Source organism: Elephas maximus, chromosome 5, assembly GCF_024166365.1.
Source record: "Elephas maximus indicus isolate mEleMax1 chromosome 5, mEleMax1 primary haplotype, whole genome shotgun sequence".
In the NCBI taxonomy this organism is placed as follows: domain Eukaryota; kingdom Metazoa; phylum Chordata; class Mammalia; order Proboscidea; family Elephantidae; genus Elephas; species Elephas maximus.
Genome location: NC_064823.1, coordinates 84,670,031 through 84,685,906, shown reverse-complemented (window position 1 = coordinate 84,685,906; position 15,876 = coordinate 84,670,031). Strand labels below are relative to the sequence as shown.

The 15,876-nt window shown below is 36.0% G+C and overlaps 1 protein-coding gene across 2 annotated transcripts in view; it reads right to left on the bottom strand.

Annotated features, from left to right (window-relative positions):
• The window catches only part of LOC126077091 (cytochrome c oxidase assembly protein COX18, mitochondrial), a 124,030-nt gene that overhangs the window by 50,748 nt on the left and 57,406 nt on the right, over positions 1 to 15,876 (bottom strand). The gene's annotated exons all lie outside the window — the stretch shown is intronic.

Sequence of the window (15,876 nt, the reverse complement as noted above, 5' to 3'; positions counted from 1 at the left end):
TTTCTGCATTTGTTAGGTTTTGGCTTTCATTTTCATTTGTCTCTAACTATTTTCTGATTTATTATTTACCCCACTGATTGTTTAATAGTTGTTGTTGTTGTTAGGTGGGGTCAAGTCGGTTCTGACTCATAGTGACCTATGTACAATAGAACAGAACACTGCTCAAGACCCTTATACTGAAAACTATAAACCCTGTTGAAAGAAATCAAAACAGATCTAAATACACGGAAAAAGTATCCCTTGTTTAAGGAGTGGTAGACTTAACATTCTTAAGATATCAATTCTACCCAAGGTGATCTACAGATACAATGCAATTCCTTTCAAAATTCTAAAAGCCTATTTGCAGAATTGGAAAAGCTGGTCTTTAAATTCATATGGAATTTCTAGGAGCCCCAAAAAGCAAAAAAAAAAACTCATGGGGGGAAAAAGAACAAACTCATTCTTACTGGTTTTAAAACATATTGCAAAAGTACAGTAATCACAACAGTGTATAAGGATTGACATATAGGCCAATTGAATAGAGAGTTCAGAAATAAAACCACATATCTATGGCTAATTGATTTTTGAAAATGGTGCCAAATCTATTCAATAGGGGAAAAAATAGTTTCTTCAACAAATCGTGCTGGCATAACTAAATTTCCACATGCAAAAGAATGAAGATAGATCCATACCTCATACCATATTAAAAAAATTAACTCAAAATGGATCAATGATTGAAATATAAGAGGTTAAACCATATTTAGAAGAAAACATAATGGTAAAGCTTCAAGACCATTTTTTAGGCAACGGATTTTTAGACCTGATACCAAAAGCCTGAGCAACAAGAGAAAAAAATATTGTATTTTTACACAAATAACATGTGTGTTCTACATTTTTTTTTGCCAGCCACACCCTCCCCTTAGAGGTGTCTTCACAAGCGTTCTATGCTAATATTTTTATATGTTGCTTTAAAAAATTAGGATAGCACACTTACGAAAATGTCTGGGTGTGGACTGTGCATGCAATTGGCAAAAAACACTGAATGCACTGTTATTTGCATAAAAATATAGTAGAAGTCATGGATTGATTTGTGTCCCCCAAAATATGTGTCAACTTGGCTAAGCTATGATTCTCAGTATTGTACGATTGTCCACCATTTTGACATTTGATGTGATTTTCCTGTGAGTTGTAAATCCTATCTCTATGACATTAACAAAATGGGATTAGCAGCAGTTATGTTAATGAGGCAGGGCTCAATCTACAAGATTAGATTTTTGTCTTAAACCAATCTCTTTTGAAATATAAAAAAGGGAAATGAGCAGGGAGACATGGGGACCTCACACCACCAAGAACGCAACACCAGTAGCAAAGTGCATCCTTTGGACTCCGGCTTCCTGCATGGAGAAGCTCCTAGAGAAGGGGAAGATTGATGACAGGATCTTCCTCCAGAGTTGACAGAGAGAAAGCCTTCTCCTGAATTCAGACTTCTAGCCTCCTAGTCTGTGAGAGAATAAATTTCCCTTTGTTAAAGCCATGCACTTATGGTATTTCTGTTACAGCAGCACTAGATAACTAAGAGTAGATAAAGTGAGTTTCGTCAAAATTAAAAACTTTTGTGCAGCAAGGGACATTATCAAGAAAGTGAAGAGAGACCTTTAAACAAAACAACAGTTTAACTCAATAAAGAATTATCAATATGAGAACAAATTGACAACAGTAACTAAAACACATTTGAGAACTTTAATGGGCACAGAGAATAAAATTAATGGTGTGTAAGAATATGGGTAGAGATGGTGAGAATGCTGACACAATGTGAAGAATGTAGCCAATGGCATTGATCTGTACATGTAGAAATTGTTGAATGGGTGTATGTTTTGCTGTGTATATTTTCACCAAAAAATGAAAGAGAAATAAAAAAGGGTATACTGTTAGTAATTCTACTTTCACTTGTCAGACGATTTGTGAATGCAGTAACTTGTCGATAAAACTTCAGATATTGTCCTTCTTGAAAAGAAAATGACATATGTTTACAGTCTTATATACGGTTTATTTGTGAATTAGCAAACCCAGGAACAATAGTAAAATTCTACCTTCTATGAGTTGGAATCGACTCAATGGCACTGGGTTTGGTTTTTTTCGGTTTAGTGGGACACTGGGTCGGCAAGTCCTCCTAACAATTTAGGATGACTGAGTGCAAACGTTAATTCTGGAGCTTAGGATATTACTAAATTTTCCGGTAGGCTTCTATTGCTAGGGGTCCAGATCCAAGACGCTGAGATGTTATCGAAGTGAAAAACAGACCAAGGTAAGATTTTTGAGATATTCTCTGTGGCCTGGTAGATGATCATTTTCTTTTGTATTCTATGTGAACAGTAAAAAAATAAAGTGTATCCATTGTACAGAAAAAAGAGAGAAAGAAATAAAAAACAAAGTGAAGAGAAAATTGACAGAATAGAAAGAAAGATTTAGAAACCATATACCAGATAAGGGTTTAATATCCAGAATATATAAAGAACTCTTAAAATTCAGCAACAAAAAGACTGACAACTTATTTAAAAAACGTGTAAGACATAAGTAGGAATATCTCCAAAGAAGATAAACAAATGATCAATAAGTACACAAAAAGATATTCAACATAATTAGTCATCAGGAAAATGCATACTGAAACCACAATGAAATGCCCAGTAGGTGGGTATTATTAACAAAAAAGGAAAAAAAAACACACACACACACACAGAGAAAACAACAAATATTGGTGAGGATGTGAAGAAATATGAACACTTGTACATTGCTGGTGGAAATATAAATGGTGCAGCCGCTGTGGAACCGTTTGGAAGTTTCTAAAAAAAGTTAAACATAGAAATACCATATGACCCAGCAATTCCACTCTTATGAAAGAACTGAAAACCAAGACTCAAAAAGACTCGTGTACATCAATGTTCATTGCAGCATTATTCCCAACAGCTAAATAGTGGAAACAACCCAAGTGCCCATCAACAGATGAATGGATAAACAAAATGTGTCATATACACACAATGGAGTATTCAGCTGCAAAGAATAATGAAGTTCTGAAATATGACACCATATGGATGAACCTGCAAATCATCTTGCTAAGTGCAATAAGCCAGACACAAAAGAACAAATACTGTACGATCCCAGTTATATAAAATATCTGGAATAGGTAAATCCAGCAAAACAAAGAAGGTGGCATTTACCAGGGAACTGGGGGAGAAGGGATGGGGAAAAATCATAGTGTCCTTTTAAAACTGATGAATTTTATGTGAATTATTCCTCAATAAAGATTTAAAAAATACATTAATTTTCAAAGAGGAACCTGCTGATCTTGTCTCCTCAGTCTTGGCACAAGGATCTTGATGGCAAAGTTCTGCTAGAACCGTCTGATTCAGCTTCTCTTTTTAGTACTACTTGGAAGTCTTTTATTTTGGAGATTTATTATTGTACATTATACCTAAGAATACCACTTTTTTTGCCACTTCATGGATTAGTCACCTTCATACTGTGTCCCAGCTAAGACACTTGTAGAAAGTTATCAGCCTTTTTGTCTTAAATTGTTCTAAATTCAGTTATTAAGTTATAGTATCCCTACCAATCATACATCCATTACTTTAGGTATTTTATTGCTTTTTAATATACCACAAATCGGTGAAATTCTGGAAGTAAATCTCTTCTGCAGTAAAAACGGATTTTAAAAAACACATCTATAAAAACCCTATGGATACTCCGAGAACCATAAAACATTGCTTAAATAAATTAAAGATGACCTAAATAAATGTAAAGATATCACTCGTTCATGGATTGGAAGACTTAGTATTGTTAAGGTATCACTACTACCCAAAGCAATCTATAGATTTAACACAATGCCTCTCAAAATTCCAACATCCTTTTTTACAGAATTGAAAAAGCCAATCCTCAACTTCATATGGGATTACAAAGGGCCCTGAATAGCCAAAGCAATCTTGAAAAAGAAGAGCAAAGTACGACGATGCACACACTTCCCTATTTCAGAACATACCATAAACTACAATAATCAGAACAGTGTAGCACTGGTATAAAACCAAGAAAAAAAAAAAAAAAACTGTTACTCTTAAGTCGATTCCAACTCATAGTGACCCTACAGGACAGAGTAGAACTGCCCCATAGAGTTCCAAGGAGCTCCTGGTGGATTCAAACTGCCAGTCTTTTGGTTAGCAGCCATAACACTTAACCACTCCACTGCCAGGGTTTCCAACACTGGTATAAGGTTAAACATATAGATCAAAGGAATAGAACTGACAGTCCAGAAATAAGCCCATACATCTGTGGTGAACTGATTTTATACAAGGGTGACAGATCCATTCAAGGCGGGAAAGGAATAGTCTTTTTAATAAACTGTGCTGGGACAACTGGCTTTCCACAGCAAAAGAATGAAGTTGGACCATACATAAAACCACATACAAAAATTAACTCAAAATGGGTGAATGACCTAAATATAGGGACTAAAACCATAAAATTCTTGGGATAAAGACTCAGGACCTAGTTTTTGACAGTGGATTATTAGATAAGACACCAAACTCATGAGCAGCAAAAGATTAAATAAATAAATTGGACTTCATCAAAATTAAAAACATTTATGCATCAGAAGACTTTATCAACAAAGTGAAAAGACAATATACAGACTGATAGAAAATAAACGGTTTAGTGTCCAGCTCAACAACAAAAAGACAAACAACCCATAGAAAAAATGGGCAAACGATTTTAATAGTCATTTCTCCAAATAAGATATACTAACGACCGATAAGCACATGAAAACATGTTCAATGTCATTATAATTAGGGAAATGCATATCACAACTACAATGAGATAGTACTTCACTAGGATGACTATTATCAGAAAACTGGAAAATAACAAGTATTGGTGAGGATGTGGAGAAACTGGAATTCTCATCCATTTTTGGTGTCAATATAAAGTGGTGTAGCTGCTGTGGAAAACATTTTCGCAGTTCCTCAAAAAGTTAAATATGGAATTACCATATGACCCAGCAATTTCACTACTAGGTATATACCCAAAAGAATTGAAAGCAGAAATCTAAACAGATACTTGGATGTCTATCTTGAATATTTAGCCTATCTTAAATAATTTACCCCACAAACCACCACCCAGCCCTAGAACTGAGAACCTGGAACAAATTAATACTTTATCAGTTTCCTCACTAAATTTCCTGACAGCTAAGACTTGGTCTTAACTTCTTGGTATTTCTCTCAACACTTAACATAATGCCCTAAATAATTTACTTACCAGCTATATGTGAATTTAATATTCTCACAAGATAGGATTAAATATATATATATATCTTACTTACACAAATATATTTTTTAACAAAGTCTACTCTCCATGCTCTAGCTACTTTTATTTAAAATATAAATTTTATTTCCCGGAATCATTCCAGTTTAGACAACCAAGATTTGGATGACAAATGAAATGACAATAAGAAAATGGCACCTGTTTTCCCCAGTCACTTGTAGGTGGAGGGTTAGGTTAAAGGAGGAAAGGGAATTGCAGGGATGATCAAAAGTATAGGTAAGCGTCATAGTGATATTTGAATATTCAGCCCCTAGACTTTAAACGCCAAACACTTCTCTCTGTTTCACTGATTCCTGGAGGAGTCTAGTTCTCCTTGGATTATGGTCTCCAACCAATTCTGCTGTTACTACTGTAACTTCCAGTCTATCTCCCTGTGGTCTTATTCAATTGCCCTTGCTTCTACCATTGCTGCCCCACTGTTTAACTAATTCATGGATCTAACTCTTGATGTTTTCTGTTTGTTTTTCCCCATAACACAATCACCATCCTCAAGCTTATAAGTTTTTACTTGACAACCAAAGAACAAATTGTTATTTCAGTTTTTATGGTCCCTCTCTTATGGAACTTAGAATATACTCACACCCAGAGCTAGGTTAGAGAATATTTATAAGTGATATCCTCAGAAACACTCCTTCTGACAGAAATAGGAGGAGGAAATGGAATGTGTAGCTAATTGCCTTCATAAACAACTGCCTCCTTGCCATGAGACCAGAACTGGATGGTGCCCAGCTACCATTACTGAACATTTTAATAAAAAATTTCATAGAAGGGTTGGAGATGGATGCTGGTGAGGAGTGAGCTTCTTGGATCAGGTGGACACTTGAGACTATGTTGGCATCTCCTGCCTGGAGGGGAGATGAGAGGGTGGAGGGGGTTAGAAGCTGGCGAAATGGACACGAAAAGAGAGAGTGGAGGGAGAGAGCGGGCTGTCTCATTAGGGGGAGAGTAATTGGGAATGTGTAGCAAGGTGTATATGGGTTTTTGTGTGAGAGACTGACTTGATTTGTAAACTTTGACTTAAAGCACAATAAAAATTATTAAAAAAAAAAATCACAGTGAAAAAAAAAAAAATTCCATAGAAGAGCCCTGATCAAAAGGGGGGAAATGCAGAATAGACTTTAAAATTTTGACAGACTCCAGACCTTCTGAATCCATGCAGTCGGGATGAACCCCCAAAATGTTGCCCTAAAATAGTCTTTAAGCCTCTAACCTTAAACCAAAAATATTCCCTGAAGTCATCTTTAAGCCAAACAATAGTTTAGCTTAATTAATAAAGAATGTCTGTCTAGAGTATTGTGCTCTTTTAAGAATTATCTATATGGGATCAAATTGGCAACAGCAATTCAAAAGATTAAATGGGAAATGTTAGGAGCAGTGAGTTTATGTTAATGGAGAAGGATATTGTTTATAAATATTCTCTAACCCAGTTCTCACGACAAACATGTACACAGATCAAGAGGCAGTCAGTCGAACAGAACAAGGGGATGCTGCATGGTTTAAAGTCAGGAAAGGTGTGTGTCAGAGTTGTACACTTCTATCATACTTATTCACTCTGTATGCTGAGCAAATAATCCAAAAAGCTGGACTATATGAAGAGGAACGGGGCATCAGGAATGGAGGAAGACTCATTAAAAACCTGCGATATGCAGAAGACACAACCCTGCTTGCTGAAAGTGAAGAGAACTTGAAGCACTTACTGATGAAGATCAAAGACCACAGCCTTCAGTATGGATTACACCTCAACATAAAGAAAACAAAAATCCTCACAACTGGACCAATAAGCAACATCATGATAAACAGAAAAGGACTGAAGTTGTCAAGGATTTAATTTTACTTGGATCCACAATCAACAACCCATGGAAGCAGCAGTCAAGAAATCAAATGACACATTGTAATGAGCAAATCTGCTGCAAAAGACTTCTTTAAAGTGTTAAAAAGCAAATACATCACTTTAAGGACTAGGGTGAGCCTGACTCAAACCGTGGTACTTTCATTTGCTTCATATGCATGGGAAGGCTGGACAATGAATAAAGAAGACCAAAAAAGAAATGATACCTTTGAATTACGGCGTTGGTAAAGAATATTGAATATACCATGGACTGCTAGAAGAGTGAATAAATTTGTCTTGGAAGAAGTACAGCCAGAATGTCCCTTAGAAAAGAGGATGGTGAGCTTCATCTCATGTACTTTGCGCATGTAATCAGGAGGGATCAGTTCCTGAAGAAGGAAATCATGCTCAGTAAACCAGAGCACCAGCAAAAAAAGAAGATCCTCCATGAGATGGACTAACACAGTGGCTGCAACATTAGGTTCAAACACAGCAAAGATTGTAAGGATGGCCCAGGACCAGGCAGTGTTTCGTTCTGTTGTACATAGGGTCACTACGAGTCAGAACCAATTCCATGGCACCTAACATACTAAGTATAACATACACTCAGAAAAGCATACACAGCACAAGTGTCTAGCTCAATGAAAATCATCACTATAGTTAGTGTAGTCAGTTTTCCTGGAAGTCTTGGAGAATCCTCTTAAAGAGAAGTCTTGATGACAATCCTTGATATCACAAGATTTTCAATTTGAGCAGGAAGATTCTCCCCACTTTTCTACTGCCTATCATACACACTCCCTTAACAATTAATTTCAATCAAAACTGGTAATTTATATCACGTAGATTTTTTTTTAGATGCCTCAAAGGCTTGTTGTTAGTTTGTATCCTTGCACATATTGATTTTGATTAAATAGCATTTGTTTATACAAGAGTCTCAAGAGATAGAATACATGTTTACACCGCACAGTGCTCTGAAGAAGAGAGGTTTGCATGGTTCACTGGAGTCATATTCTTAATGGACCCCAGTCAATCCCTAAAACAGAAAAAAAGAAAAAATACCTGGCCTCACATTAGATGTAGAAATCTTTCCATGTCCCTATACATACATTTACCACTTGCTGTGTTCCCTCTCACTGCTGCCTTCAAAATTCAAGAGCTAAAGATACTGGAATTATAACTACACATAAATTTCCATAGAGCAAAATCTTTCTGCTTTTTCAAGCAGTCCCCAAACAGGGTCCTTGTTTCAAAGCCACATACACACAAAATGGAAGTGATTCCAAAAGGTGGCATTCCAATGTTCTTAAGAAGACAATTGTGCCAAAATTTAATTCACAGGAAAATGGGTGAAAACGGACTCCCCTCCCACCAATATGTGCAAGGATACAAACTAACAACAAGCCTTCAAGGCTTCTACATGACATAAATTATCAATTCTGACTCAATTATTAAGGAAGTATGTATGATAGGCAGTAGAAAAGTGGGGAGAATCTTCCTGCTCAAATTGAAAATCTTGGGATATCAAGGATTGTTATTTTTCATCATTTTTTATCCCTCTAAACACAACAAATCATTTCTTCTTTTTCTTCCAATTTTGGATTTAATTAAAATGTTAACCATTTAATTTCCAAAACTATCCATGAACTTTGTCTATCCTTGCTGTAATCTTAAAACTATCTGTCAGTACTTAAAGAATGCTATAAAAATTCCTTCTCATACAATTAGTAACCACAAAATATTTCATTCTTCATTTTTTCCTCTTTCTGTCACTAGTGTACTCCCAAATTTAACAGGAACAAAAAATAACAAGAGAGTCTGAAACAGGCTTTGTTTAGATTGCTAGATAACTTTTTCTGAAAATGTCTTTCCCTTAACCATTTTTCTTTCCAAATGCTATCACATTCTTTTTCACTCCGACATAGGTAACTATACTTTTTAAAAAACCACAGCTAGCACCTGATTTCCTATATATACACCTGCCCTCCACACTACCGCACTATCATTACCACTGTTGCTTTGCTTGGATTTCTTAACACATTTACGCTGGTGCTGGAGGGTCTGAAGGTATGGACGATATGAGAGCTAGGGACTGTAAATGTGTACTGCCCCCCAACATGAATATGTATCATGGTATTTTGAAATTATTTAGGCATCCCTAACATGTTTGGAAACCCTGGTGGCATAGTGGTTAACAGCTATGGCTGCTAACCAAAAGGTCAGGAGTTCGAATCCACCAGGCACTCCTTGGAAACTCTACGGGACAGTTCTACTCCGTCCTATAGGTTCACTATGAGTCAGTATCGACTCGACAGCAGTGGGGTTTTTAACATGTTTACTTTGGTGCTCTAACGTGGAGTTAAGTGGAGATCTCCTCCCACAAACTCATTGTATCTATAAATTTTCATGAAGAAAAGGAACTGGCTCCTGGCCCAAGTAATCCCATTCTAACATTATTTAGATCTAGTGATGTAAACCTGCCAAGTAGTTCTGGGGTGATCTAGTACAAGGTCAGATTACATGAGAACACAGTCAGGCCCTGCAACTGTGAAGAAAATCTGAACCTATGAACTAGTATCAGCACTCCTAAAACATGCTGCTGAATTTAATTCTAATGTTTTATACATATGCGCATTTTTGTTTCTTAAAAATATGATGGCTATTAAAAAGTTTTATATCTGGATATTTTTTCATTTAATATTAAATCATGTGGATAAACAAACACATAATATGGATATGCCCTCTCTGGGCTCTCCCTCTCTTCTCTAGTTTGCTAAGCAATCATTTTGTGACTGATTCCTGCCATCTGTACAGTCTTGGATGGGTCACTGTTTCTAAATGTCTTGGGGTTTTTACAGGTAGTTTCATTCTTTTCTCACAAAATTCCTGCACCTATATCTCTCTATCTCACTGCACATGACTTTATTTTAACTGTATATATTGTCATCTCCTCAGTCAATTAGAGATAAAATTAGCTTTTCTAAAGACAGCAAAGAAATAAAAGACTGAAATGAATGTCAGAAGAGACTCAATCTTGCTCTTGAACATAGAGTAGCAAATGGAAGAACTGATCACATAAAAGAGCTGAACAGAGAATTTCAAAGGGCAGTGTGAGAAGACAAAGTAAAGTATTATAATGAAATGTGCAAAAATGTGGAATTGAAAAGCCAAAAGAAACCATGCAGGCAAGGAGACAATGTCAAGAAGGCATATATAAAACCTTGAAAGAAAAAAAACTGCCAACCAAGAATTACATGTCCAGCAAAATTATTCCTCAACTACAATGGCAAAATTAGGACATCCCCGGATAAACAGAAATTAAGGGAATTTGTAAAAACCAGATCAAGTTTATAAAAAATATCATAGGGAGTCCTACCAACAGAAAACTAACACCACTAGACAACCTGAGATTAAAACACATGACAATATCAGCCAGATATCAACCCAGATAAAGAACTCTCAAAAAAAAAAAAAAAAAAAAAAAGCTAAAAACAGGACGTTGATCTGTAACTGAGGACAACTTAAAAACATTAAGGGGAGTAAATGCTATAGGTTTAGAACTTCCATATAGAGAGGAAGTCAAGATGATATCAAGAAATAAATGTCTGCTTTAAACAGGATGAAAAAGGTAAATTCCTGGATAACCGCAGAGAAAGTTAACAAACTTACTCATTAAAATAAAAAAGAAGAAAAGGATAAGACTCAGTGTACATAAAACCAACAATAGTGAAGGAAAAGAAAAGAAAATCCACAATCAAAAAGAATTCAGCACAGAAAATTAAGTGGAATGAAGAAACTGTCAACAGCACCAAAAAAAAAAGCATAACAAAATGACAGCAATAAAGTCATAACTATCAATAATCACACAGAATGTAAATGGCCTAAATGCACCAGTAAAGAGATGGGAGTGGCAGAATGGATTAAAACACAACCCCTTGATATGCTGTCGGCAAGAGACACACCTTAGACACAAATCTATAAATAAACTAAAACTTAGAGGATGGAAAAAGATACATCGAGCACACAATAACCAAAAAAGAGCAGGAGTGGCAATATTAATCTCTGATAAAATAAACATTAAGTCAAAATCCACCATAAAAGACAAGGAAGGATATTATATAATGATTAAAGGCTCAATCCGCCAAGAGGCCACAACCATAATAAATATATACACACCCAATGACAGAGCTCCAAAATATATAAAACAAATTCTAACAGTATTGAACACATTAACAGGCATTTCCAGAATAATACTAGAAGGCTTTAACATGCCACTTTTGGTGAAGGACAGAATAACTGGAAAGAAACTCAACAAAGCTACAAGACAACTAAATACAACAATTAGCCAACTCAACCTCATAGACATATACAGAACACTTCACCCAAGAGCAGTAAAGTACACATTTTTCTCCAATGCTTATGGATCATTTTCCAGAACAGGCCATATTTTAGGCCACAAACTGAAAAACATCAAAAAAAAAAAAAAAATGCAAAGCATTTTCTCTGATTATAACTTAATAAAAGTAGAAATCATTAACAGGAAGGATAAGGAAAAAAAATCAAATACATAGAAACTGAACAACACCCTGCTTAAAAACTATTGGCTAATAAAAAAAAAAAGTTAAAGATGAAACAAAAAAATTCCTAGAATCAAACAAGAATGAAAAAACGACCTACCAAAACCTTTGGGACACAGCAAAAGGAGTGCTCAGAGGTCAATTTATAGCAATAAATAAAACACTTCAAAAAGAAGGGCAAAAATCAAAACATTAACCCCACAACTTGAACAATTAGAAAATGAGCAGCAAAAGAAGCCCATAGTCACCAGAAGAAAAAATATCATAAAAACTACAGCAGAAATAAATGAAACAGAGAACAGAAAAACAATAGAAAGAATCAACACGACTAAAAACCGGTTTTGAAAGGATCAATAAAATCAACAACCTACTGGCCAAATTAATAAAATATATATATATATACACACACACACACACATAGGAGAAGACATAAATAACCCAAATAAGAAATGACACGGGTAACATTACAACTGAAATAAAAAGGATCATGATAGAATACTACGAAAAATTGCACTCCAATAAATACGAAAACCTAGAGGAAATAGACAAACATACCTACCTAAGCCAACACAAACTGAGGTTGAAAATGTGAATAGACCCATAGCAAAAGAAGAAATTGAAGAGGTCATTAAAAAAAAACTCCCAACAAAAATAAGCCCCCGCCAAGGCTTCACTGGAGAAGCCAAATATTCAGGCAAGAGTTCACACCAATTCTACTCAAACTATTCCAAAAGATAGAAAAGGAAGGAATATTCCTAAATTATTCTATGAAGCCAGAATAACCCTGATACCAAAGCCAGGCAAAGACGTCACTAAAAAAGAAAACTGCAGACCAATATCCCTCATAAATATAGAAGCAAAAATTCTCAACAAAATTCTAGCCAATAGGATTCAACAGCATATCAAAACAAAAATACATCATGACCAAGTAGGATTTATACCACGCATGCAAGGATAGTTCAACATTAGAAAAGCAATCAACTTAATCCATCACATAAATAAAACAAAGGAAAAGAATCACATGATCATCTCAGTCAATGCAGAAAAAGCATTTGATAAAATCCAACACCCATTCCTCATTAAAATTCTCAGCAAAATAGGAATAGAAGGGAAAATCCTCAACATCATAAAGGGCATTTATACAAAACCAACAGCCAACATTATCCTCAACAGAGAGAGACTGAAAGCATTACCCTTGAGAACAGAAACAGGATAAGGCTGCCCTTTATCACCACTCCTATTCAACATTGTATTGGAAGTCCTAGCTAGAACAATAAGGCAAGAAAAGGAATAGAAGCACATTCAAACTGATAAGAAAGAAGTAAAACTACCCCTATTCAATGGTCTGACTGAGACTAGAAGAACCCCGGTAGTCATGGCCCCCAGAACCTCTGTTGGCCCAGGACAGGAACCATTCCCAAAGCCAACTCTTCAGACATGGATTGGACTGGACAATGGGTTGGAGAGGGATGCTGGCGAGGAGTGAGCTTCTTGGATCAGGTGGACACTTGAGACTATGTTGGCAACTTCTGCCTGGAGGAATGATGAGAGGATAGAGAGGGTTAGAAGCTGGTGAAATGGACACGAAAAGAGAGAATGGAGGGAGAGAGCGGGCTGTCTCATTAGGGGGAGAGTAATTGGGAGTATGTAGCAAGGTGTATATAAGTTTTTGTGTGAGAGACTTGATTTGTAAACTTTCACTTAAAGCACAATAAAAATCATAAAAGAAAAAAAAAACTACCCCTATTCACAAACAATATGGTCCTATATATGGAAAATCCCAAAGAATCCTCAAGAAAGCTACTGAAATAGATTCATCAAACTGGCGAGATACAAGATCGGCATACAAAAATTAGTCAGATTTCTCTACATCAAAAAAGAGAAGTTTGAAAAGAAACCAGGAAAGCAATACCATTTACAAAAGCTCCTCAAAAGATAAAGAACTTAGGAATAAATTTGACCAGGGATGTAAAAGACTTATACAAAAACTTCAAAACACTACTGCAAGAAACCAAAAGCCCAGTAAAAACCAAAAGAGAACTACATAAATGGAAAAATATACCAGGCTCTTGGATAGGAAGACTTAAAGTTCTGAAAATGTCAGTACTACCCAAAGCAAAATACAGATATAATGCAATCACAATCCAAATCCCAACAGTATTCTTCAAAGAGATGAAAAATCTAATCAGTAACTTTATATGGAAGAATAAAATGCCCCAAGTAAGTAATGCACTATTAAAGAAAAGGCTTCACACTTCCTGATCTCAGAACCTACTATACAGCCACAGTAGTCAAAACAGCCTGGTACTGGCACAATAAACATATAGACCAATGGAACAGAATTGAGAACCCAGATGTAAATCCATCCACCTGTGGACACCTAATCTTCAACAAAGAGCTAAAATCAATTAAATGAGGAAGAGAAAGTCTCTTTAACAAACGGTGCTGGCAAAACTGGATGTCTGTCTATAGAGAAATGAAACAGGACTTACATTATTCACAAAAATTAACTCACGATGGATCAAATACCTAAAAAAAAAGTTCCCATCGAGTTGATTCCAACTCATAGCAACTCTATAGGACAAAGTAGAACTGCCCCACAGGATTTCCAAGGAGCAGCTGGTGGATTTGAACTGCCAACCTTTTGGTTAGCAGCCAAGCTCTTAACTACTGTGCCACCAGGGCTCCAAATGCCTAAATATAAAACCTAAAACTATAAAAATCATGGAAGAAAAAATAAGGACAATGTTAGGGGTCCTAATATACGGCATAATTAGAATACCAAACATAACTAAAAATGTACAAACAGCAGAAGATGAACTACATAAAGGGGAACTCCTAAAAATTAAACACTTATGCTCATCAAAAACTTCTCCAAAAGAGTAAAAAGAGAACCTACAAACTGGGAAAAATCTTTTGCTATGACATACTTGACAAGGGTCTAATCTCTAAAATTTATAGAAAACTTCAACACCTCAATAATAAAATCAGAAAGAATCCAATTAAAAAATGGGCAAAAGACATGGATAGCACTTCACCAAAAAAGACATTGAGGCAGCAAACACATGAAGAAATGCTCGCAATCATTAGCCTTCAGAGAGATACGTATCAAAACTGCAACGAGATACCATCTGTGCTGCTGTAACAGAAAATACCATGAGTGGATGGATTTAACAAAGAGAAATTTATTCTCTCACATTCCAGGAGGATGCCAACTCTAGGGGAAGGGTTTCTCTCTCAGTGGTGAAGGAAGGTCCTTATCATCAATCTCTCCCTGGTCCAGGAGCTTCTCAGCACTGGGACCCCGGGTCCAAAGAATGTACTCCCCACCTGGTTCTTCATTCTTGGTGGCAGGAGGTCCCTCTGTCTCTCTGCTCACTTCTCTCTTTTATATCTCCAAAGAGATTGACTCAAGATACAACCTAATCTTATAGACTGAGTCCTGCTTTGTTAACATAACAGCCTCTAATCCTGTCTCATTAGCATCATAGAGGGAGGATTTACAACACATAGGAAAATCACATCAGATGACAAAATGGTGAACAATCACACAATACTGGGAATCACAGCCTAGCCAAGTTGACACACATCTCACTCCAACAATAATGGCACTATTCAAAAAAACAGAAAACAACAAATACTGGTAATGTTGTGGGGAGATTGGAATTCTTACACTGCTGGTAGGAATGTAAAATGGTACCACCACTATGGAAAACAGTGTGGTGCTTCCTTAAAAAGCTAGAAATAGAAATACCATATGATTTAGCAATCCCATTCATAGGTATATACCCCAGGAAATAAGAGTCATGACACGAATAAACATAGATACTCTTATGATCATTGCAGCACTATTCACAATAGCAAAAAGATGGAAACAACCTAAGTGCCACCAACAGATAAATGGATAAAGAAGCATGGTGCATGCACACAATGGAATACTACGCAATGATAAAGAACAATGATGAATCCATGAAACATCTCACAATATGGATGAACCTGGAACATATTACACTAAATGAAATAAGTCAATCACAAAAAAAATTGTATGAGGCTATTACTATAAAAATAAATAAAGGGGTGACACACACAAAAACATTCTTTGATGGTAACTGGATAGGAGGGGGAAGGAGAGAG